Below are 23,734 nucleotides of genomic sequence, written 5' to 3'. Positions count from 1 at the left end.
TCTTACTAGGATATTCATTGCTACCTATGAGGTCAGAGTCCAGGGTCAGTCCATGTATAGTCTTTAGGTAGTGGCTTAGTCCCTGGAAGCTCTGTTTGCTTGGCATTGTTGTACATATGGGGTCTCGAGCCCCTTCAAGCTCTTCCAGTTCTTTCTCTGATTCCTTCAACGGGGGTCCTATTCTCAGTTCAGTGGTTTGCTGCTGGTATTCGCCTCTGTATTTGCTGTATTCTGGCTGTGTCTCTCAGGAGCGATCTACATCCGGCTCCTGTCGGTCTGCACTTCTTTGCTTCATCCATCTTGTCTAATTGGATGGCTGTATATGCATGGGCCACATGTGGGGCAGGCTCTGAATGGGAGTTCCTTCAGTCTCTGTTTTAATCTTTGCCTCTATCTTCCCTGCCAAGGGTATTCTTGTTCCCCTTTTAAAGAAGGAGTGAACCATTCACATTTTGATCATCTGTCTTGAGTTTCATTTGTTCTAGGCATTTAGGGTAATTCAAGCATTTGGGCTAATAGCCACTTATCAGTGAGTGCATACCATGTATGTCTTTCTGTGTTTGGGTTAGCTCACTCAGGATGATATTTTCCAGTTCCAGCCATTTGCCTACGAATTTCATAAAGTCGTTGTTTTTGATAGCTGAGTAATATTCCATTGTGTAGATGTACCACATTTTCTGTATCCATTCCTCTGTTGAAGGGCATCTGGGTTCTTTCCAGCTTCTGGCTATTATAAATAAGGCTGCAATGAACATAGTGGAGCACGTGTCTTTTTTATATGTTGGGGCATCTTTTGGGTATATGCCCAAGAGAGGTATAGCTGGATCCTCAGGCAGTTCAATGTCCAATTTTCTGAGGATCCTCCAGACTGATTTCCAGAATGGTTGTACCAGTTTGCAATCCCACCAACAATGGAGGAGTGTTCCTCTTTCTCCACATCCTCGCCAACATCTGTTGTCCCCTGAGTTTTTGATCTTAGCCATTCTCACTGGTGTGAGGTGAAATCTCAGGGTTGTTTTGATTTGCATTTCCCTTATGATTAAAGATGTTGAACATTTCTTTAGGTGTTTCTCTGCCATTCGGCATTCCTCAGCTGTGAATTCTTTGTTTAGCTATGAGCCCCATTTTTTAATAGGGTTATTTGTTTCCCTGTGGTCTAACTTCTTGAGTTCTTTGTATATTTTGGATATAAGGCCTCTATCTGTTGTAGGATTGGTAAAGATCTTTTCCCAATCTGTTGGTTGCCGTTTTGTCCTAACCACAGTGTCCTTTGCCTTACAGAAGCTTTGCAGTTTTATGAGATCCCATTTGTCAATTCTTGATCTTAGAGCGTAAGCCATTGGTGTTTTGTTCAGGAAATTTTTTCCAGTGCCCATGTGTTCCAGATGCTTCCCTAGTTTTTCTTCTATTAGTTTGAGTGTGTCTGGTTTGATGTGGAGGTCCTTGATCCACTTGGACTTAAGCTTTGTACAGGGTGATAAGCATGGATCGATCTGCATTCTTCTACATGTTGACCTCCAGTTGAACCAGCACCATTTGCTGAAAATGCTATCTTTTTTCCATTTAATGGTTTTGGCTCCTTTGTCAAAAATCAAGTGACCATATGTGTGTGGGTTCATTTCTGGGTCTTCAGTTCTATTCCATTGGTCTATCTGTTTGTCTCTGTACCAATACCATGCAGTTTTTATCACTATTGCTCTGTAATACTGCTTGAGTTCAGGGATAGTGATTCCCCCTGAATTCCTTTCATTGTTGAGGATAGCTTTAGCTATCCTGGGTTTTTTGTTATTCCAGATGAATTTGCAAATTGTTCTGTCTAACTCTTTGAAGAATCGGATTGGTATTTTGATGGGGATTGCATTGAATCTGTAGATTGCTTTTGGTAAAATGGCCATTTTTACTATATTAATCCTGCCAATCCATGAGCATGGGAGATCTTTCCATCTTCTGAGGTCTTCTTCAATTTCCTTCTTCAGTGTCTTGAAGTTCTTATTGTACAGATCTTTTACTTGCTTTGTTAAAGTCACTCCGAGGTACTTTATATTATTTGGGTCTATTATGAAGGGTGTCGTTTCCCTAATTTCTTTCTCGGCTTGTTTCTCTTTTGTATAGAGGAAGGCAACTGATTCATCCTCTTCTTTATAAGTATTACCCACATTCAAGAGCAAGAATGGCATTGTTTCATAAATTGCCAGCTCATTCTCTACCACTAAGGTTAGGCATAGGACATATAATTTAAAACTGGTATCAAAGTGCAGGAGACCTAAGCATGCTTAGAAGTAGCGTTACAAGTTAGGTTTAATTTTGTTGCTCATGGTGTAGACTAATTTGGAGGTGGTTTGGAAATATCTTACACTTAATGTCTAAATATTGTGTACACAAAGAGCATCTTGTAGCCTGTTGGTGGTGGCCCAGAGCTGTAATCCTAGCACTTGGGAGGCCAGGGCAGAAAGTTTATTGAATTTGAGGTCAGCTACAAAATAAGACCCTGTCTCAGAGGGGAAAAAAAAGGAAAGAGAAGGGAGGGAAGGGGGAAGGGGAGGGGGGAGGAGGAGGAGGAGGAGGAGGAAGAAGAGGAGGAGGAGGAGGAGGAAGAGGGAGAACAGAGAAAATAGCTTGTTCTAGCCCCACGGAAGGAATCCATAGGTTATCTGATTGTTTGCTTCTTATGTTAACTTCTGCTGTGAGTTTCTGCAGTGAATAATTTTGTTGTACTCTTGAAGGTAAGTCATCCCTTTCTGTTACATCCTTAATTTTGGATCCGTCGTCCTGTTGAAATATACAAACACTGAACTTTGTCTACATGGACCCAGCATAGTGACTATACAGAAACATGAATAGATACAGCCAATTATTGCTCTTCTCCAAGACATTTCTCAGTTCCCCTGAATAATGAAAGTCAGCATAGCCCAGGGAAACATTAAGTAGACCTCATAAACTAATGCTATTCTCTAAGGAGTCACCACCTGAATTATAGTCTTCATAAGTTTAGCACTTATTTGCTTAGCAAACAATTCTCTCAATGGGTAATAAATTCCCAGGGGATGGTAACAGAGGGAAGGGCAGGGGTAGCAGTTCTCCTTGGATGATAATATAGCTTTTCCTCCATGTGATTAATAAGGACCTCAGACAGAGGCTAGAGTTATTTCTTTTCTGCCAAGGTGTGCAGAGCAGCAAACTGTCATCTCTACATTTTCTCAGGGTATTCTGCTTGTTTTAGGCATTGTATCCAGGAAGGGGATGTCTGTGTCTCCGTCTGTCCCAACCAAAACTGTATCTCTGTTGTTCAGCAGATGCTTAAGAACCATCTTTCAAATGGACAAAGGACCCTTTATTTGAGAAAATTAAGTTTGTCCAGTAAACAAGTAAGTGAAGAGGAAATTGGGGCGTCTGTTCTTAGAGAAGCAATTGGCTATAGCATCTTGTGATGCCACAAATCAAATAATTTTTCAAAAAGGCCCAGATGTTTTTAAAGGGCACAGAGTTAACTGCAATGAATTTATGAAGGGTCCAATTCTGTTAACAAAAGAAATAACGGTAGTTTGTAACTCAAAGAATAAAATAAATATGTTTACATACATACCGATGATGAATAAGAAATCCAGAGACAATTCTTTCTGAAGGATTTCAACTAAGACATGGAGCAGAGAAGAGGGTGACCTAAAATCCTCATTAGGGCCCCATAGTATTAACTGCTTAGTCAGGTCCATCTATTGGCCCCAAGATCAATAAAAAAGCAAGATGGTTGTGTGTTAGTTATGTGGGACAAATGGAAAAACATTTATTATATACTCATACAATTTGGACAAGTTTCTTGCATTTTATCCTTCCAACTCTCTTTTCCATGACAAAGAATTAAGAACACAGAGACTAAGAATCTAGCACTGAACCAGTGAACTTACCATTACAAATTTTAAAAGAGGAAAATGTCTTTGCTCTGGGCAATTAATGAGTTAAAGAGCACATCACAAATTCTAATTTAGATATTAGATTCATGCATATTACAGAACACTTATGCATTAGTAAGTAGAAATCTAAATGGTTTATTTTTCTAATCATATCATGACCTTCTCATTCCTTTCTAACAGCTACCTACCTCAGAACGGGAAGGGAGTGATTCAATCAGTAAATACTTATTAACTGAATGAAACCAATCTCCAAACTTTGTGTTATACACTGAAGCTCTAAAACTGAAAGGTGCCACATCATCTCCCCAAAAGCCCATAATCCAATGAGAAATGCTGACAATGAATAGAACAATGTTGCAGTGTTAGAGGAGAACAAGGTACCCTGAAGGTGGGAAGCAGCCAGTTCAAAGACAAATGGGCATGAACTCAGATAATTCAGAGCTGGGACTGGATGTAGCCTGGCTGGGGTTAATGTTTCCACCTGGAGAGTGTCCCCAAGTCAATATGAACTAGAAACATACTCACCAGGTGGGAAAAAAAATCATTTCGAAAGTGGAGGTCAACTATGAATTAAAGAAAGCTAACAGTTCAAGGGCGATTGGAGATATGAAGTTGCCTTTGTGATGATGTTTTCATCTTAGGACCTAAGTAATAGGTGAGCCTGGCCGTCACTAGCTTCATTACATTGTCCAATTACCCGCTTTCCTCGGAACGATCTGTGTATTGTGTCTTTAAGTGTGAAATCTTCGACCACAGGGATGCTTTCTCCCTGTGCTCACTTCAAAAGGTACCTCAGGAGTGTTTGCTAATGGCGAGATGAAGAAACAGCATGCACAATCTACAGCTAAGTGCTGCTGGTGGCAAACTAATAAGCCAGCATCGAGCTGCCAGATGTGTGCCTTCTACTCACCACGGTGCTTGTGTAGGCTGCAGTACATTAAATTAAACCCGCCAAACGTGTGTTGAGGGCCTACTGTGCACCAGGCACACAGCCTGTGGGATACCAAATGGATGTGGAAAACTGACGACAGAAGAAAGCACCTGGGCCCCATGCAAACTTTTAGTTAACTGCAAATCAAAGAATTATTATTATTATTATTATTATTATTATTATTTTTACAATTGATGCACACAATGTAACAAAGTATAGGTCTCTGACTGTTTCACTTGGCGGTTGAAATCAGCAATTATCTTAACAGCTGGCTTCAGAGTTTCTCTTAAGGAGGACGTTGTCTGTTTCAGGTAATACCCTGTTAAAGGGCTTATAAAAAAAAAAACCCAACAAGATACCAAGTTGATGGCTTAGTAGGGGATAAACTAGTAAGGGCTGTGCAAAGCTTACCAGTAGAAATGAAGAGAATACTATCAGAATGTCAGAGTCAGAAAAGGAACAAAGCAATAGAGTGTCTCCAGGATCTGGAGACATCTAAGTGCCAAGTATTTGTGGTGAGTAAATTCTCTTGCTCTTCCCCTACAAACCTCAGTAAAGTCTGCTGTACATACAAAGGTTATCTGCATGAGAGGCAGAGGACGGAGGGAGGGAGAGGAGAGAGAATATGAATCACGAAGGGGACTGTATTTCATGCTTTTAAGGACTCACAGAATGACTAGGCGAACCCTTCTCTAAGCTGAATTTGCAAAACAGAACTGGCAGTGAGCAATGGAACGCAGGAGTCCTCAACCTCAAACCTAGAATTGAGAGACTCTTTTGGGAAACCACTGGGTCTTATCTAGATCTGGTGCTGTTGTATTTCCCCCAGAGCTCTAGCTTCTGCCCCTAGTACTCAGTTAATTATCTGTGCTTTATCGTTTATTTTGTTTCCTTATTACTGTTTATTTCTTGTGTTTTTTCCTGGTTCTCCCTATCCTCTCTCACCCCTTTACCGTGAATACTCCGAGCCTAGGACTTCGCCTGTCTTGTTAGCTGCAGCTCAGTGGCTGCAATGAGGCATCTAGCACGGATTAAGCCTTTATTGGACGAAGGGATCATCTGACTACTTTGATGACATGCAACTCACAGTGACGTTCTTTGAAAATCCATAGTGATGGTTATTATACGACTTTGTCTTTAATTAGTCTGTACTTCTTTTCAAGTATATTAGTTAGTTGTTGTTTTAGACCCAAGTAGTTTTCAAAGGCATTTTGAAAATTTTAAAAATTGAGTTGCTGAGACCTTTATTAATTAGAACGATGCTTTTTTTTTTCCTGCCTCTTTCTGTCCCTTAGATCAGCATGGTGTGTCAAAATAATGGAAGGCAGGGAGTGACCGTCTATCCTGGTGATGCTTCATTGAATGAGGAGATGAGGCAGGCCAGTGGGAAAGCAGATGTGGGTTCCCACTCAGAAGTGCGTTCCCCATAATTCTTTTGCTTTCTTCTTTCAGTATTCATTGAGGAGATTCTTCATAGATAGCACATACGGTCATAAAAGGAGAACCAGCTCATTTTAACTTGGAGGTAAAAGCCCTTACTTGGGAATTCTCATTAACATCTCCCTCCCTGTTTTAAGTTTTAAGCATTGTATTATTGGATACACACAGGAAGTCTGACCCTCCTTTCTTGGACATGGGATACTGTTTAGTAAGCCTGTGTGGGCCTTTACAGTCTCTGCTGAGCACTGCTCCTCAGATGTACTTTCTGATCTCTTTTGTCAGATTAAACACAGGATGCTGGGTTAAATTTGAATTTTAATTACAAGATGAATAATTTTTAGTGTAAGTATTCCTTTTGCAACATTTGAGGGCTAAGTTGATTGAATAGGCATCTAAAATTCAGATTTAACTGACATCTGTTCCCCCCCACCCCCACCTCCCCTTTTGTAAATCTGGTACCTCTACTTACAGAGAAAAGTCTCTTGGAAGTGAGATGCTGAAATCTCCTTGCTAGGACAGTCTGCAGGGCATTCGGCACTACAAGCCCATCTTGCGCAGGAAGAGATCCGAGGCTATTGAGCCGAGTAACCCTGGCAAGACTGGATTTTTTTTTCTTTTCAAATCACGTTTCACAGTAATTTCCAGATTGGGCTAATAAATTCCAGATCTTTTAAAAACTGTGTACTGTAATTAGCTGGATAATAATCTATAATTACCCAGGGAAAGTGAGCTCACGTGTAAATGATTAGAGTTATAAACTATGCTCTTTCCATGGAGGGACTTTTGGCATTTTCTAACCAGCTCATGGCATTCGAAATATTTGATCCTCTCTGCTGTCCCACCAGCCTCCTGTCACTGCAACCACCTTCTATGTCTCTCTCTTTGTTTACAGAGTCCTGGCAGGTGATGCTGGGTCTTCCATGTCAGTAGATGGCACAGAGCCCAGACCCAGTATATAGAAATTCACGAGTTCTATGAAGCAGAAGGCTATGAAGGCCCTCACTTCCACAATTGTTCTAGATGCAGGCACCCGCAGACCTGTAGGTTGGACCTTAGAAACCAGTCAAGTGGAAAGCTGAGGCTGCTGTTTGAAGGGTCCTGTGCACAGTTTACCTTCCATGCATTCCTCCAAGGGCTTTGCTCTCTCCACAAAATACCTCCTACCACATGCAGTGGGTGCCCGGACTCTGTCATGAGAAGTTGGTTGGTAGACCTCATATGGCTTTTTATTGTTTTCTCCTGAATAACCTTCGGGGAATTCTCATTCCTGTCATGGCCCCTGTGTGTTCTTCTCCATTAGTGAAATTTCAGATAACCTAGAGACTGCTCAGGACATATTCCCAGGAGTTGGAACACTTTGGTGGCCCTTGGATCATGTCACATGACTAACTGACGCAAGGCAAGCCGTGTTTTGATGTCAATGTGTGACGGGCTCAGTAGTGACAAATTGTTCTGGCATGCATTCCTAGACACAGGGTCCTCCCAGGCACCTGAGTGTCATCCCTGTGTCTGAGTCTAGCAGACTTTTCTATGTCTGTTATTAAGAGTCCCCATCAAGGAGAGGAGAAATTGTTGCAATGGTGCTTGTGTTTCTTAAGTACCAAGGAACATTATCCTTTTTTAAAGCCTCACACTATCCCTATAGAAACAGCTCTGCATTTGTTTTGCATTTTAACAGACTAAGGCCAACTGAGGTAATGGTCTCTCCAAGTTAGCAAGCAAGCAAGGCAGTCAGAATGAAGCCACAGTCCTTTGAAGGAGCAGCCAGGACTCTTCACCACCAAGCCATCTCCCTAGCCTGTCTGGAGCTCTTAATCGGAATGTTGAAATAGGATGGTTTCTTTCAGATTCATGTCAATAAATAAATACCATTTTTGCTACAGCTAGCACAGTGATTAGGATATAAGAAAAAATAATTAAATGCACTAATTTTCTGTGAAAAGTCATTTATGAGATAATTGGCAAAATTTTCTGAAAATCTGCACAGTAACGTTTGACCAGTAAGTGATATGCACAGGCAGAGCAGAGAGGGGACGTCATTCCTGGCAGACATGGACAGTGTGGGCTTCTTAAAATGTATAGAAGATGGGCTGGACCTGAATTTCAGTTAGAGTTTCAAGGTGACAGTGATGATGGGCTTGTTTTTGTTTTTGTTTTGGTTTGTTTGTTTGTTTGTTTGCCTTGAAGAGTAAGTGTCTGATCCAAAATGGCCTTTGCAGGTTGGAGAAAGAATTAGGAGCTTGAAAGTCAAAGTCTAAGAATAGCGTCTCTTCTGTTACTCGTGGGACACAGACAAGGCTGTCGACCATTTATTTTCTCGACGTTTTTCTTTTTGTTATTATTGTTGATCACCTACTATGTGCAGATGTATACAATGATGACCAGAGACAGATGCATTGTGTGGAGATACTCAGAGGAGCTCCTACCTTCCTCAGATATCTAAGGCGCGGCGTGTGTCTGTGTCTATGTGCATTGTTTAGATTTTAGGTAATGTTGGGGATGCGGGGTGTGGAGGGCACAGCAGGGAGGGACTTGAACTTCTAGAAGAGTGAAAAAGGTGAACAGAGTGTGGATAGTGCTTCCAGCTGTAGAAAGCCAAGGGAAAGGGAGAGTGGTTGGCTCTTGGTGTATTATTGTTGCCATTGAAAATCAAGTCTAAAACTGCCTTGCATAAATGGAGTTACACCCAGTCAGCAAGCAGAATGAATTTAAACACTTTTGGCCATTTTATTCTTCCATGGAGTAAGAAGACACAAAAGAAGCAAAAAGGAACAAGGGATCCAGGCTCCACTTCGTTTAGCCCTTGCCTTCCACCACCTTCCCTCCACTTTGCCTGCTTGGCCTTCTCTAAGAAATGATTGAAAATCCTTCTCTAAGAAATGATTGAAAACCTAGAGACCCATAGAATGTCTGCTCACAGGGCTCTGCTTAGTCAGATGCTCTGCACTCTATTCTGCTGTTATTTCAAGCTGTCATTTTTTTTTTCTGTCCCGAATCTGAGCAGCACAATGCCCTCAGTCTAAGTGTCTTCCTGACTTGCAGCCAGAGAGCCAGCCTATTGTGGTGATGGCTGCCATATTTATGCATAAGGTTTGAAATTGGAACCCATTGTCTCTACAGATGGGGAAATCACAGAACAATGGCTGCCAGAAGAAATTGTTTGCAGTTTGGTAGAAAACAGTCTTGCTGACTTGTGAGCAATGCGAGATGATTTAGCTCTGAAGTACAAAGAATAAAATACCAGTCTTTCTGAGGACCCTTGTAAGTGAAAACCACAGTCATGGCAGCTGAGCTGACTACAGGAGTTCATAAAATGCCATGGGGAGCAGCTTTTAACTTCTGAAAAGCTGTTACATAAGCCTGGGAAATGTGCTATTTTACATTTCACTCTATAGGCGTGGACCTCACACACCTCACCTGTGCACTATCAGGCTCAAGAGGGATTCTGTCAGACACTCAGCCCACTCTACTCCTACTTCTGTGGAGAATTCATTTGAGGGCTTAGGGATGTGCCTTTGAGCTAATTCATAACAAAGGATGGAAGTTAGTCACTAGGCAGAAAAAAAGTAATTTCTCTAGAAGAAGTATTTTCTTTTCCTGGGATAAATATGACATTTGTCACAGATAATACTGAAGGATTTTAAACAGTAAGATATTTAAATCTTGAAAAGTTTCTCTGTGTTTTTTTTTTTCCCCTCAGAGAGTTTATGCTCTTTGGATAGAGAATTAAGGGAGATTCATTCTAGAAGCAGGTTGGTTGTTAATGACCTTTGTTGACCTTGGGCAAGCCTCAGGTTGACAGGATGGAGATCAGTTCCTCTCTTATACATAGCTGTTGAAGTAACTCTTGACAGAGCCTACGTCTAGTTTGAGTTGGGCTTCCAGTCCCACCTTTTACCAGGATTATTTTCATGAAATGACGGTCACATGGACCTTACACACTCTTCTCAGACAGGGGAAAAAGGAGGAAAAGTATAAGGTGTCACAAGGAATGTTTAAGACAGCAGAAGAGAAGATACTCGGGGCTGGCTTGTAACCACAGTAACAAGGGAAGTTAGGTGTTTGTGAGTTTGCGCTGTGTGCTAATTCTCCAAAGAGAAGATTGAGGTGAAAGAGGAAACTCTCTAGTTGCCATTCACATTCAAGGATAAAGGTCCTTCTGAAGGGAGTCCAAAAGATAACTCCATCCTTTTATTGGATTGGCGCTCTCCCCGATCCTTACACTGGATGCATCAACTGCTTTGATTGGATCTTTCCTTAGCAGGGATGCCGAACTCTACTACCATTGGCACCTCCCTGCTATCTAGTCTAGACTTCTCCTCATCTGGCTCCTGTAGGAGCGTCTTACCTGGAATCCACATCTACAGTCTCTGCTCAGCGACTAACTCAGAGCCCATCCAGTCACATGGAAGGAAACCCAGTCATTTCACTTTCCTGCTTAAAGCTCCCGACATTGTAGCTCCCTTTAGAGTGGAAGTCCCTGTTCCATAAGGTCTGTGGGACGTCACTCTTCCAGAGTCCTGTAGTTCCTCCATTTCTCTCATAGGAGCTTAGCAATATTACCTTTTTTTTTTTTTTGGCGTTCCTTAATCTTTCTTATGTTGCTTCTGTGTGTATGTATATAGTATGTGCATGTGTATTTGTGTGTGTGCTTACCTGTGTGTGCATGAGTGTGCAAGGAACAGACATCCTCAACTCACTTGTGCACCTAATTTAAGTTTATAAGAAGGAGTCTCTCACTGAACTGAAAGCTTGCTGTTTTGGATACACTGGCTGTCTGTAGTCAGCCCTTGTGGATCTACCACTCACACTACCACCCACCCCCTCAGATCCCTGTTCTAATCTGAACTCAGGTCCTCATGCTTGGGAAGCAGCACTCTCCCCATTAAGCCTAGCCACTCACTTCTGTCTCGGTATTGACTCTTCTCTGCTGCAAGGCTTTCCTCAGAGATACAGAGGCCTCAAGGCTGATTTCTTCATCTTGAATTTTCTGTTCAAGTGAAACCTGCCCATGAGGTCTTTCTTGACTACTCTATTCAGACTCCTACCTACATCTTCCTCTATATATCTTTTATTTATTCTGCTTTTTCTTCTATTTCTTTTCTGGCATTTTGTACAGCTTTCTTATGGATTAAGCTTATGTCTATTTTTTTTTTGGCTAGATAAGTAGAGAGGCTTGTTTTTCACTGTTATTTTAAATATCCAAATTCATGCCTAGCACACTATTTGGTGCTCGGTTGATATCGCTAAATGACTGAGCATGTGAAGGAGGTGGCCTCAATGCTTTCGTGTTGCTGTTTTGTGGTTCTGTAATTCAAAATAAAAAGTACAACAATTTCCTCAGTAACCTTTCTCTTCTGTTCAGTAACAGTATTCAGATAACTAATTATATCTATTTGGATTCAATAAAGGATCCTAAAATAGCAATCCAACCAGTTATCCAGAGGAAAGCTGTCAAGGCCTCTAATGACACTCAGGCAGAAAGACAGGCAGATGGACCACCTTCCTTCAGCCTTAGGAAAAGAGTAAGACCAATCTGTTGGTCCTGGGATCACACAGTGCACAGGCCAGTGCAGCTAGTATAGGTGTTCTGCTCTGTCCTGCCTAATGTTTCTGGATAAATGATAAACCACATCTGGGCATCCACATCAGTCTGAGGTTTGCTTCAGTCTCATTTTGTGTAGTCAGTTGTTTCTTAGGCTGAGCTCTGGAACATGGTGATCCATGCTCCGGACTGTCTGAACTCCTGCTCAGGTCCTGCTGCTACTGACATTGGTGAGTCCTTTATCTTGAAGTCTGCTGGTTTGAACAAGAACAGTCTTACTTTTGGGGAAGAGAAGAATAATTTGTTTTTCTTTCTTTTTAAGTGCACCAAATATTGAAATGTTTAAAAACTATGTGAGAAGATTCTATTTGCTTCCCAATTTTGCAGTCCCAACTCGTATCTTTCTCCCATCTGTGGTCTATTCTGCATCCTTTACATACCTATGGAGAAAATTTTCATAAAACCAAAACAGAAGAAAGAAAGAAGCAGAACATTCCTGTCATTGTCTATGTTGATATTTGGAATGTCAAAGAAATTAAACTTCATGAAAACCAAGTTTTTTGAACTCACAGGTCACACAGTACACCTGCAGAGAAGCTTCCTGATGGAATCAGCCAGGCAGAGGCAGAACTTGTGCCAGAAATCAAATGATAAGACAAGGATGGGAAGCGCTTTGGGCCTAGTGGATAGAGGGCCCTCAATGTTGATTACCAATTGCTTCCCGGGTTTTAGACTTGAGCCAAGGAGAGGGAACTCTCTGGGGTGCTTAAAGCACCCCAATTTCCTAGACAAATTCTTTTCTCAATATACCCTTGACTCATGGATTTGATCCTGCAAAACTGATACCATTTCTTCCCCAGTTCCTTGATGATAATGGCCCCTTCATATGAGCATTTGGTGAGTGATTTGCAATGACCTAGTTTGTTGTAAAGCACACACATGACTGTATTGTGTATTGTTAAGCGGCATTAGGATATGGTGGTGGCTTTCTCTGAGGACAAGGGATATTTTCAGAAATCACTGCTGTGTGATTTGAGAATATTACCATGTTGTGTACGGACTTGCCTCAAGTGCAGCCGTTTAAAAACAACAACAACCAAACAACCTTTCACTAAAATATAGTAACTTCAAAGCAGAACAATGCTTTTAGATTCTTATAAAACAAAACAAAATGAAACCTAGATGTCTGGTCTTGGTTGCCTTTGCCTATTAATTTATACTAGTAAAGAATTGCTCGAAAATTTACATCAAAAAGTGTGGTAATGTGAATTTTTACTGAACGCAGCCTCTTGGTAGATATGGGCCAGATCAACCCACTTAATCTCATTTGGTAAGGTTGGGAAAAATCCTTCTTCCTCTTATTGTGTGTCTCAGTGATTGGATGGCACTTGGAGATAAAAAGGCACAGCCTGAGATTATCTTGAGACAATTGCACAAGGCCCCAGGACAATGGCAAGGCAGTAGCAATTTAAAACCCAGCTGCTGGTGATTAGCAAGGGTTCTTTGTGTTCTTAATCCTACTGTATCTTTTTCTTTTGGATCAGCTGTGGAGTGATGGCAGCCGGCTTGTTAACACCAGGACTTAGGTTGTAGGTTTACATTGTTATTGGTTGGAGTTCCAGTAGACACCATCTTCGCATCATAAGGCAGGTTGTGCCTTTTCTTCCCCCTTTTCCTCTTTCTCTTGCATTCTTCATAGCCTAGGATAAAATGTAACACGGGAAAATTAAGGAGAAATAAAGAACAAGAGAATTTTCAGTGCATTATGCAAATGCAAATATACGGAGGTATGCAAACTTTTGTAAATGTATCGGAACAGGCTTCTTGCCACCCCCTCTTTTTTTTGGCTAACATTCAGCAGTCCATTTCACCCTGACTCCATGAAGAATGCTTCTGAAATTTTGATTATTTGAGACACACCTATTTCATCTCTTTTCTAAAGTTGATTTTTTTTTGCTATTGTTGTTGTTTTTTTTGTATGATCTGGCCCTGTGGGTGTCATTTGGTGGTGCTAGAGCATCTGTGATATGAGGGGAAATTTGCCCAGAAAAAACAAAGCACACTTTTCGGGGAATGTAGCTTTGGGTAAATTGTAGGGAGTGGTTTGGATGCTCTGATCCAGAATGAGTGCTGAAGGTCCTGTTCTGCAATTGGTTTTTGATTGATCAATAAAGATGTTAGGGGATAGTAGCTGGGAAGAAGAGGTGGGACCTCCAATTTACTGCAGGCAGGCTAGCAGACACAGGAGGAAAGAGATTCTCTACGCTTCTGAGGTAGAGCCACCAGACATGTGAGATCTTGGGTGGAGTGGCCATTGGCTACTTCCCCAACTGGACCTGGGGTAATAGGCAGGTTATTAGAAATGCAACTAAGATGAGGGCAGATTTGGGGGTGTTGAGCTGGGAGTGAGGAGAAGGGCACACTAGTTGGGGAGGCTTAGAAGAGCCTAGCCATTGAGCTAAAGCATATTAAAAATAAGTTAATGTGTGTGTGTGTGTGTGTGTGTGTGTGTGTGTGTGTGTGTGTTTCATTTGAGGACCCAAGGTGGCTCCTGGACAGGGGCTGTCACACAGTCTGCCTGCCTGGAGCTGAAAGCAGGATTCTTAGAAGAAGCTACATGCTACAGTAGATTAGCTGTCTTAGGTACATAGCCATGCTCAGACACATGTCAGTGAATGAAAGAGAGATTATGCTGGGAGTTGGGATCAAAAGGTGAGATTAATGTCTTTAGAAAGTGAATGGGAGAAAAAGTAGAAATTATCTTCTTGGATTACTGTTCCTGCCACTGATAGGACACTGCCATTTATGCTGATCTAGATCAGAGGGACAGTGCTCTATGGTCAGCTTGAAGATAATTTTCAAGACAAATACTTTTATTTGCTAGATGTAATTGTTGTCTCAGAGGCTTACTGCTGAATAGCTCACCCTTTCCAATTCTTTCTGAAGTATGGTTGGCTGGTTCAACTCAGCTGTTCCGGTCCAAATTCCTCACCACTCTTTTTTTTTTTTTTTCTTTTTTTCGGAGCTGGGGACCGAACCCAGGGCCTTGCACTTGCTAGGCAAGCGCTCTACCGCTGAGCTAAATCCCCAACCCCTCCTCACCACTCTTGACTGATTCAAACTGCCTTCTCTAGACTTCTGACTGAATTGCTCTGCTTGGCCTCAAACTAACTCTGACAATTTGTTCTAATTTTCTGGCTCCTTTTTATTTTCTGGTTCTTTCTGATTTCACCTGCAACAACCAGTCTCCGTAAAACTGTCCAGTAAAACTGTCTCTATCCCTGCCCCTCCCCCCTGCATTTCTCTCTAAGTCCTCCTTTCCTGAGCTGTTCTCATGAGAGTTGGCTATATCTTTTCTCTGACTCATTATGTCAAACCTTTCTCTGACTTGTCACTTTGTCTGACCTTCAATTAGATGTCACTTTCAAACATGGCTGCTTTCTTCTACAAACTAACTCTACCTTCATTGTTTAGGATTAAAGGTGCATACTAAGGGTGAGTCTACATTCCAGCCAGAGGGATTAAAAGTATGTGGCATTTCTGCATTCCACCTGGATCATACACACCTAGAAGTTTTTTATTTTTTTTATTTTATTTTTTATTTTATGTGATCTGATCAGCCAGGTTGCTGGATTAAGATTCATCTACAAATAATCCACCTTTAGACTGATTCACTGAAGGCCTGCTATATGCTTGCCTGGGATAGAGTTTCTTGTGCGTTGACTGAATTCAGCTGGCTTAAAATCTCCTTTGTTCTGGGTGATGGTTTAATTCTCAGGAAAATACATGGGGGCTGTAGCTCAATTGCTGTCAGCCTGAGCTCGTGTGCTGTAGCGATCGAAGTATCTCTCTTGGGATTCTCATTTTCCTTTTAAGGAACTCATCACGAGTTTATAATGAAATCATTCTGGTTAGGAAGAATCCCCAGCAGCAGATAAAAGCTTGAATCATCTCTCGGATTCCCCTTTGAGATTTGCATTCACCCATGAAACCGAGGTTGGAAGATGGCTGTTTACAAAGGTGGTTGAAAAGGAATTGATAAAGGAATTTTCTAACAAAATGGAGTCAAACTCACCATGTGGGTGCTGGTCTTTGAAGTGAGGGCCCAGCTTTGATCTGCTCAGACTTCACACACAGCTTCACTGCAGAGCCTTATCATTTATCTTGCTCCTGGAGCACAGACTAGACCATTCCTTCTCTGCTCAGCTTCAGCCTGTAATTTCATCTTTGTTTTTCTAAAGATGATGGAGAAGTCTAGTGGTATTAAACTACAACAACGTGTGCTTTCTGACCAGGAGAAATTGCCAAAGGAGCCCATTTCAGTATCATACCAAGGACTTTCCTTCCCTCTCTTTTCTGAAGTGAATGGTAGTGAAGCTGATAATGATAGAGGTCTGAGTTTTAGGCCCTGCAGGCTCCTATCCCATCTGGTGCTCCAGCGGAAACACGTAATCCTCCTAAACCTGGAGCTGGTGCTGTGTTGCTTAGTTGATTATCAAGTGGCCAGAGGTGGCAGTGTGTGACAAGCACTCTGATAGAAGCCTGCTGTGACAAGTCACAGGTCCTGAGTTTTAGACAAAGGAATGGCTACTTCACCAGATGTCTGATGTATGGTCAGGTGTGAGGAAACTTCCAGATCACAGACATCTTTTTAATCACCTAGAAGAGGGAATGATATGCTCCAGTCAGGGTGCTTTATGGAACAGAAACTGGACAAGTGAGCGAATGGATCGTGAATGGACACTGGGATGAACGCTTTGCCCTTGATTCCATCTCCTCAAACTGAAGTCCTTAGTTCGTTTGTTGTGTGAATACTAGAGGAGGGTACAACCAATTGGGTCTTCACTGTGGAGAAGGCCTGAGAAAAGCAACTGAGGGGGAAAGATTATTTTTAGCTCTTGGTTTCATCCTGTGGTTGTCACCTTTCTTTTTTCTCTTGGTGACCATGAAGCAGATAGTCATGGCAGAAAGGCCTGAGGAGAAATCTGCTCAACTCAGGGTAGTCAGGAAGCAATGAGAAAGGACCAGAGACCAGATAAAACCTTCAGAGGCACGCCTCCAGTGACCCACTTCCTTCAGCTAAACCCTGCCCCCTAAAGTTGATACCAATGCTGCTCTCAAAGTAGTGTCACCACCTGGACTCAAAGGCACCAATACATGGGCCACGGTTGCCTTTCAGAGGCAAAATGTAACAGAGGCTCATTTGCATGAAGTATGCTTATTGCTCTTGAGTAGCTCTGGGTTGTAGGTCTGTCATCCTAAGCTCTATGTGGTGTTATACTAGTTTTTAACTTTACTGTCCATTTCTTTCTAAATAAAATGATGATAGTTAACTTCAGGATGAAAAGTCAAGGCTGATTAATCAATATTGTGAATATATTTATATACGTATGCATACATGTACATATACAAATACAAATACATATGCATACAATGTACATATACACCTACACACACATATATCCCAATACAGTGCCTTCCACTCAGTAAAGGACACCAAAAATAACAGGAAAAACATAGCCAGATGGTAAGATAGGATTTAACAGGTGTGTGTTTACCCTAGAAAAATGAGAAAGTTCTGTGAGGTTGTAAACTGACTATCCCCACTTTAAAGCTGGTAATAACAATAACAATGACAGTGAATATGAATTATAGCTGGGTCCTGATATCATTAAATGTTATGACTTGTGACCTAGCAATGCTTTAATACTTTCCAACATCAGCTTCTTCCTTTCTCCTCTGGGGTTTGAGCATGAACCCTAATTACGTCCTCCAAGAGGTGAATGATGAAGTTCTCTTGTTAGTAGTGCTCAAGTGGAGAAATAGGAGATCTAGCTAGCTTGTCTAAGAGGGTCATTGGGTCAGTGATCTATTATGCAAAGAGATGGCAGCTCCAGCTCTTTGGGCTGCTATATTTGTCCCCGTCAGTCTGTTCACAAACTGCAGTCATAGATCACACAGCGGTTTCTACCCATTAGGAAGATTATGGCCCACCATGCAACTAGAAGAAAAGGCTTCTCTCCCCACACAACAGAGTGTCTGGCTGCAGATCCCACGCTCTTCACATCCCTGCCAGGAAGTTCTGAGAACGAGGCTGTGGCTGCTAAGATTTAAAAGATTAAGAGCTGAACCTCTTGACGACAGTGGTCTTGATGGTGACTCTGCTGACACCCTAAGCTTTCAGAGTGTCCTTAGCCATACTTATTTGAGTGGTCTTTCTCCAATATTAAGCTATTTAAACCTTGCCCAGGTTGGTGGATATGTTACTTTAATTTTATCTTAGAAATCCATGTTGAGAATTTGCATTTGCTATCCCCTTCGTTCTAAGAAGAAAAATGAGTTATATTGCCATCCAGTTGTATCTGTGTTTGCAATTGCACACACACGTTTGGTTACATGTTCATGGAGTTGGGTCTGGATGACATGTGAAAAGATCTTATTTTGGCAAACAGAGATAACCTGTTAGAATCTACTAGCAAAAGAGGACAAGCCCAACCAAGTCATTAGGTACTTCTAATTCCATACACACAATTCCAGAAAATACCTTTTCCACTGGTATCCTTTCTAAGGAGACACAGGGCAGTGCAAGCCCAGGCACAGAGCACACACCCCTCTTGGACTGTAGGCTCTGATTTGTCCTGTGTACCTTCAGAAGCAGCTTGAAGGCTTGATGGCAAATTCATAAGGAGGAACGTTCACCCTGCTATTAACTTGGCTCACTCCGTGATTCCACCAGCCACCCAGTTCTATTCATGCCTACTAATTGATCTCTAGGCCCCAGAAACATTCACAGTGATTTGGAGTGTTTAAAAAAAATCACAAAATTTGATTCTTCCTCTCAATGAGATGAAATCTTATTGGGAGTATCTTGTATTCATGAAAGAAAGAGTTAGAAAACCCGAGGGCTTAATTCAATTAAATTTTAGGAAAGCGTTTGGAGAATAATCATACTAAGAATATTGTTTCATACTCCTGTCAATCATTTGTGAGATTTGTCAACTATACTAGTAATAATCAGAAGGGATCTGTACTCTGAGCTATATGCAGATCTCACTAGTCCTACAGGGGTTTGTTCTTGTTGTCAGAAGCTTCACTTTGTCCTCTCTGAGCTAGGACCACTTCTGACTCCCCGATCATATATCACCACAAGCCGCTCCGGCCTGAGCATCAAGTTCTATCCAGAATCACAAATATGCCAAGTTTGAGTACCATCCAATAGCGATCCAAGCCCCCACTCAACAGAGGTGGGTATGATAGCCACAGCAAAAGACAAGAGCAGACAGTCAGTCTAATTCCAGATGCCATCACAAAAACACAAACAACAGGGAAAAAGACAGCGTACCATTATTAGTAATTAAAGACCTAAAATTTGGGACTTGCTTGCTTTTTCCAAATGGAATACATTTAATGTCACCCCTAATCCACCTCTTGTCTTTAAGGGGAAACAGTTTCTTTTTTTTTTTCTTTTTTCTTTTTTTTTCGGAGCTGGGGACCGAACCCAGGACCTTGCGCTTGCTAGGCAAGCGCTCTACCACTGAGCCAAGTCCCCAACCCAACAGTTTCTTAAGAGAGAAAAAAATCAGACAAGCAGTAGTTACTGGGCCCAATCCAGGTCAGCAACACTTTACTAGAACCCTAGACCCAAGGTTAATTAGCATCCACACCAGTCCAGTCAAGTGAGTTATCCTGTACATTTTCTTTAATCTAGAGGAAGGTTTCTTTCTAGTGAGTGTGTGTGTGTGTGTGTGTGTGTGTGTGTGTGTGTGTGTGTGTGCGTACATTATACATATGGAAGACAAAAGTCAATGTTGGGTGTCTTTCTCTATAGTGTTTCTTCTTATTGTTTGAGGCAGGGTCTCTCACTGCACTTGTAGCATAATTAGACAAGAGTACCTGGCCACCAGACCCCAGGAATCTCCTCTCTGCCATTCCAGTCTGGGATTACATTGTGTGTTACTTAGCCTCCCTTACTCCCCCACTTGTTTTATTTAATGAACTCATGTCCTTATTCTTGTGCAATAAACATTTCACTGACTGAGCTGTCTCCTTAGCCTCTACCTCCCTTTACTCATTCATACTAGGCCCTACTGTTCCTCATTGCTGTCAGATGTTTTGCTTAATCTTCTCAAAGTAGAGTGTGTTCTATTCTTTTGTATCTCACAACACTCGGCATTTACTTATGTGGAAGGTCTTAATTTCCACACAATTTTATATTTTGTTAATCTGTCAAGTCTCTTATCTTCAGAACACTTTTTTTTTTAATCTTAAATTTTTCTACTGTATGGATTGGTTCAGTACTACTTCTCAAGGATCTATTCCGCCTAATTCCATTGGCGGGTTATAGCGATATCACGTTCAAGAGTAAATCAACCGGGAGCAGTTGCTTAGCGTTTTGACATTCATTAATTGGTTCTTATTTTAATGAATGAATATGTATGGTAAGTGTGTATATGACTAAAAATAAATGTTGAATTGTAAAAAAGAGGTTCGTCACAGTTGAAATGGCTTTGGCATGCTGCTATGATAATTTGCAGGATGATTTGCTCATATTTAATCATTTAGCTTCCCAAGAATAAAGTTGTTATAGAAAATTTTAATCCCAATCTGGGGTTTCTACCCCACCTTTGAGAATTAGTTCCCAGATAAAAGACACATGCGACCTTTATAATTACAAGAGCTGGGCAGATATTTACCCTCTATGCTATTTAGACTCAATCCTTCCCTGTTGATAATCTGAGTTATTCCTTACTATGTTTCATCTGGGCTGCTCTTGACTCCACAATTGGCCAACCCCCAGGGCCATGTTTTGTTGACTCCTAACTCATGGCTACTTTCTCCTCCTCCTTACCTTCTTCTTTCTCCCCTCTCGGTCTCCTTTGACTTCAAAGCTGGGAACACCAAGCCTATCTAAATTCTGCCCAGCTACAGACCGTAGACATCTTTATTCATCAATCAGAAATAACCTGGGGGCAAGGTCACATTGCAAGGTCACTTGGGTCTACGTGCAGACTCTCTCATCTCTCGGGCAACCAGGTCTTGGGGGGTCCACACTTAGCATACGTAGTAAAAGGCCAAACCTCAAGTTATGGATTTTCTTTCAGCACTGCAGAAGATCCTGCTTTAATATTTCACCTATAATTTTTACAGTAATCTTTGGGATGATTAGAGACATCCTTTTATCTGTTTCATCAAGGATTTAAAAGGCGATTTCTTGAAACTCTTACAATTTAATTATGTATATTAAAATTAATTAACTTCGATGGTTTTCCTTGGTAAGATTGTTGTGTTATTTGTGCCACTTTGTGTGTTTGTTAGAAAGGAAAATAGGTTTACTAGGTTTGCCTATGTTATTAATGTTATCCAAAGGAACAAATATTGTGTGTGTGTGTGTGTGTGTGTGTGTGTGTGTGTGTGTGTGTAAGCCAGAGGACAACCTTGTTCTTGTTCCTCAGGCTCTATCTCTCTCCCTATCCCATTGAGACAGAGTCACTCACTGGCCTAACTTTTTAGATAGGCTGAACCGCCAGCAGTGAGCCCTTGGGATACTCCAAGTGCTATGAGTCCAAGCACATTCTACCATTGCCCAGCTTTTTCAATGTGGTTTCGGGGGACCCAGGCCTTCATGCTCGCAAGGCTGCCTTACTAGCTGAGCCAGTTCCCAGCCCATTATTCTTTCTTTGGGATAGCTATCATTGTTCTTTACGTTGGAGCTGGCACTTCATCCACTTGCCACTCTCACTGACAAGAAACCTTTGGACGTCCTGTGCTTTTACTTGGGCATTTAATTCATCCGTACCCTCTGTCTGCGAAACACTGCATTTTATTTGTTTCAGTTCTCAGAAACTTTGCAATTACTTTTTATACTTTCTATATTATTTATCTTCTTGCCACAAGATTTGAATGGTGTGGGGTTTGTATTTCCAGGAAGAAGGGGTTTATACTTTTAGTTTTATTTCTCCATGATAAAAATATACCATTTTAGTTTTTATGGAAATTATTAATATTTTTAACTTTTTGTGGCTTAATATATTGTTAATTTTTAAGTAGTCCATCTTTTCTCATGGACCTAAAATTAGCCCTTCCACCCTTAAGCTTTTTCCAGAATATCTTTTGAAATCATAGTAACAGAAGAGACATTGAATAAAATAGGCTAAAAGAAGTCAGCACGAGAATAACTTTTTTGTAATAATCTTATTGGCATGATGGTTACATTTGGCATTGTTTTTATACTTTGTCTATTTTAAACTTGTGTATTTTCTTTTTTGCTTTGTGTGAATACTTTTTCCTTTTTGTTTCAAAGCTTACTTGTTGAAAGAGACATTTCTGGAGCTGGGGATATGGCTCAGTGGGTCAAGTGATTGTCACAGAAGCATGAGGACTAGCATTAAAATCACCAGCACAGATGTAAAACTGGGAGCAATAGCTTGCTTCTGTCATCCTAGTGCTTCTGCAGTGACTGGGAGACAGACAGAAGAATGTCTGGAAGCATTGACCAGTTAGCCTGGCATATGTAGGGACAAACATCAAAGAGGCCTTTCCTCAAAGAAGGCAGCAGGCAAGAGCCAACACCTGAGATTGTCCTGTGACCTCCACATACCAGTATGTGGAGGTATGTAACCAGTATGACTCCACATGCCAGTAGCTCCACACAAACGTGCACACAGAGATCCACATATACATACATACACACACACACACACACACACACACACACACACACACACACACACAAAGCTAAGAAAACAGACAGTAACAGAGACATTTTTACTTTTCTGTAACACTCTTATTAGGTATAACTTACTTATTTCCTCTGATGACCAATATTGAGACTAATTAAAAACATTACTCCTTTCTCCCATTGATCTAGTGTGTTCCAGTTTTGTTTGCCGATGTGTGAGCAACATTTGTTTTTTAGTTTTAAGAACATTAGTATTGGGGTTGGGGATTTAGCTCAGTGGTAGAGCGCTTGCCTAGGAAGCGCAAGGCCCTGGGTTCGGTCCCCAGCTCCGGAAAAAAAAAAAGAACATTAGTATTGACATTTATTGATTTATATGCTTAGGAGTATGCACACATACAGTCCCGTTAATAACTATGTCTTAATCAACAAACACGTTTTACTTCCTATTCACTCTCTCTTTCTTTGTCCAGATCTGTCATTTTTAGCTATTCACTACAGCATGTACCGAGGTGGGACTGGAGGATTAGAGAAATTCAGGGAATGTGTGAAGGGAAGGAAGTCTCTCACAAGCCAATTTAGTTTCTGTTTTCTTGGCTTTAGGTCAAGCACTTGAAGCACATCTGTCAAACTTCAAACTGCTGTGAAGTTTGACTACAAGGACAGAACTTTCTTCTTTGGAAGTTCAGACAACACTGTAACACAACAAATGAACCACACTTAAGGCCAAAGCATAGGAAAGCTTTTAATTTAACCTTACCATAGCCAGAGATACCACAGCTCAGAAACCCACTTACAGTTTAATTCACAAAAGGAAATTCTTTAGAGAAATAAACCACTTCCTTGCTAACCTTAATGGTTAAACTATATTTAATTTTGAAAAAAAAAAGCTTAATATTTCAGCCTGGTTGTAAACTACATCTTCTGAACAATGTTAAGGTCAAGAACAACAAACTCAGTCTGGAAAGGTTACTCATGTCTGTATCACAGTGCTCTGAAGGTGGAGGCAAGGAGGATCAGGAGTTCAAATTCATCCTCAGCTAGATAACCAGACTAAGGTCAGCCTGGGGTACAAGAGAGCCTACGTCACAAATAAACAAAAGGAAACTAACAGAAACTACAGTCTACAGTTCTCTCTCTCTCTCTCTCTCTCTCTCACACACACACACACACACACACACACACACACACACACACACACACACACTTCAGTCAGCACTTCTTCATGCTGACTC

General features: G+C 41.3%; 1 long non-coding RNA gene across 10 annotated transcripts in view; it reads left to right on the top strand.

The window, feature by feature from the left end:
• The window catches only part of LOC108351705 (uncharacterized), a 53,552-nt gene extending 30,994 nt beyond the window's left edge, over window positions 1-22,558 (top strand). For 2 of the 10 annotated variants that reach the window (XR_010054184.1, XR_005488185.2), the window contains one exon: window positions 3,294-22,558. This is a non-coding gene — a long non-coding RNA (uncharacterized LOC108351705). Of the gene's footprint in view, window positions 1-3,290 lie in introns of all 10 variants that reach the window. The other 8 variants (XR_010054183.1, XR_005488183.2, XR_005488189.2 and 5 more) reach the window with 7 other exon arrangements.
• Window positions 22,559-23,734: the final 1,176 nt, after the last annotated feature.

Source organism: Rattus norvegicus, chromosome 8, assembly GCF_036323735.1.
Source record: "Rattus norvegicus strain BN/NHsdMcwi chromosome 8, GRCr8, whole genome shotgun sequence".
NCBI lineage: Eukaryota > Metazoa > Chordata > Mammalia > Rodentia > Muridae > Rattus > Rattus norvegicus.
The sequence above is the reverse complement of the archived record's forward strand: the minus strand, read 5'-3'. Positions and strand labels throughout refer to the sequence as shown.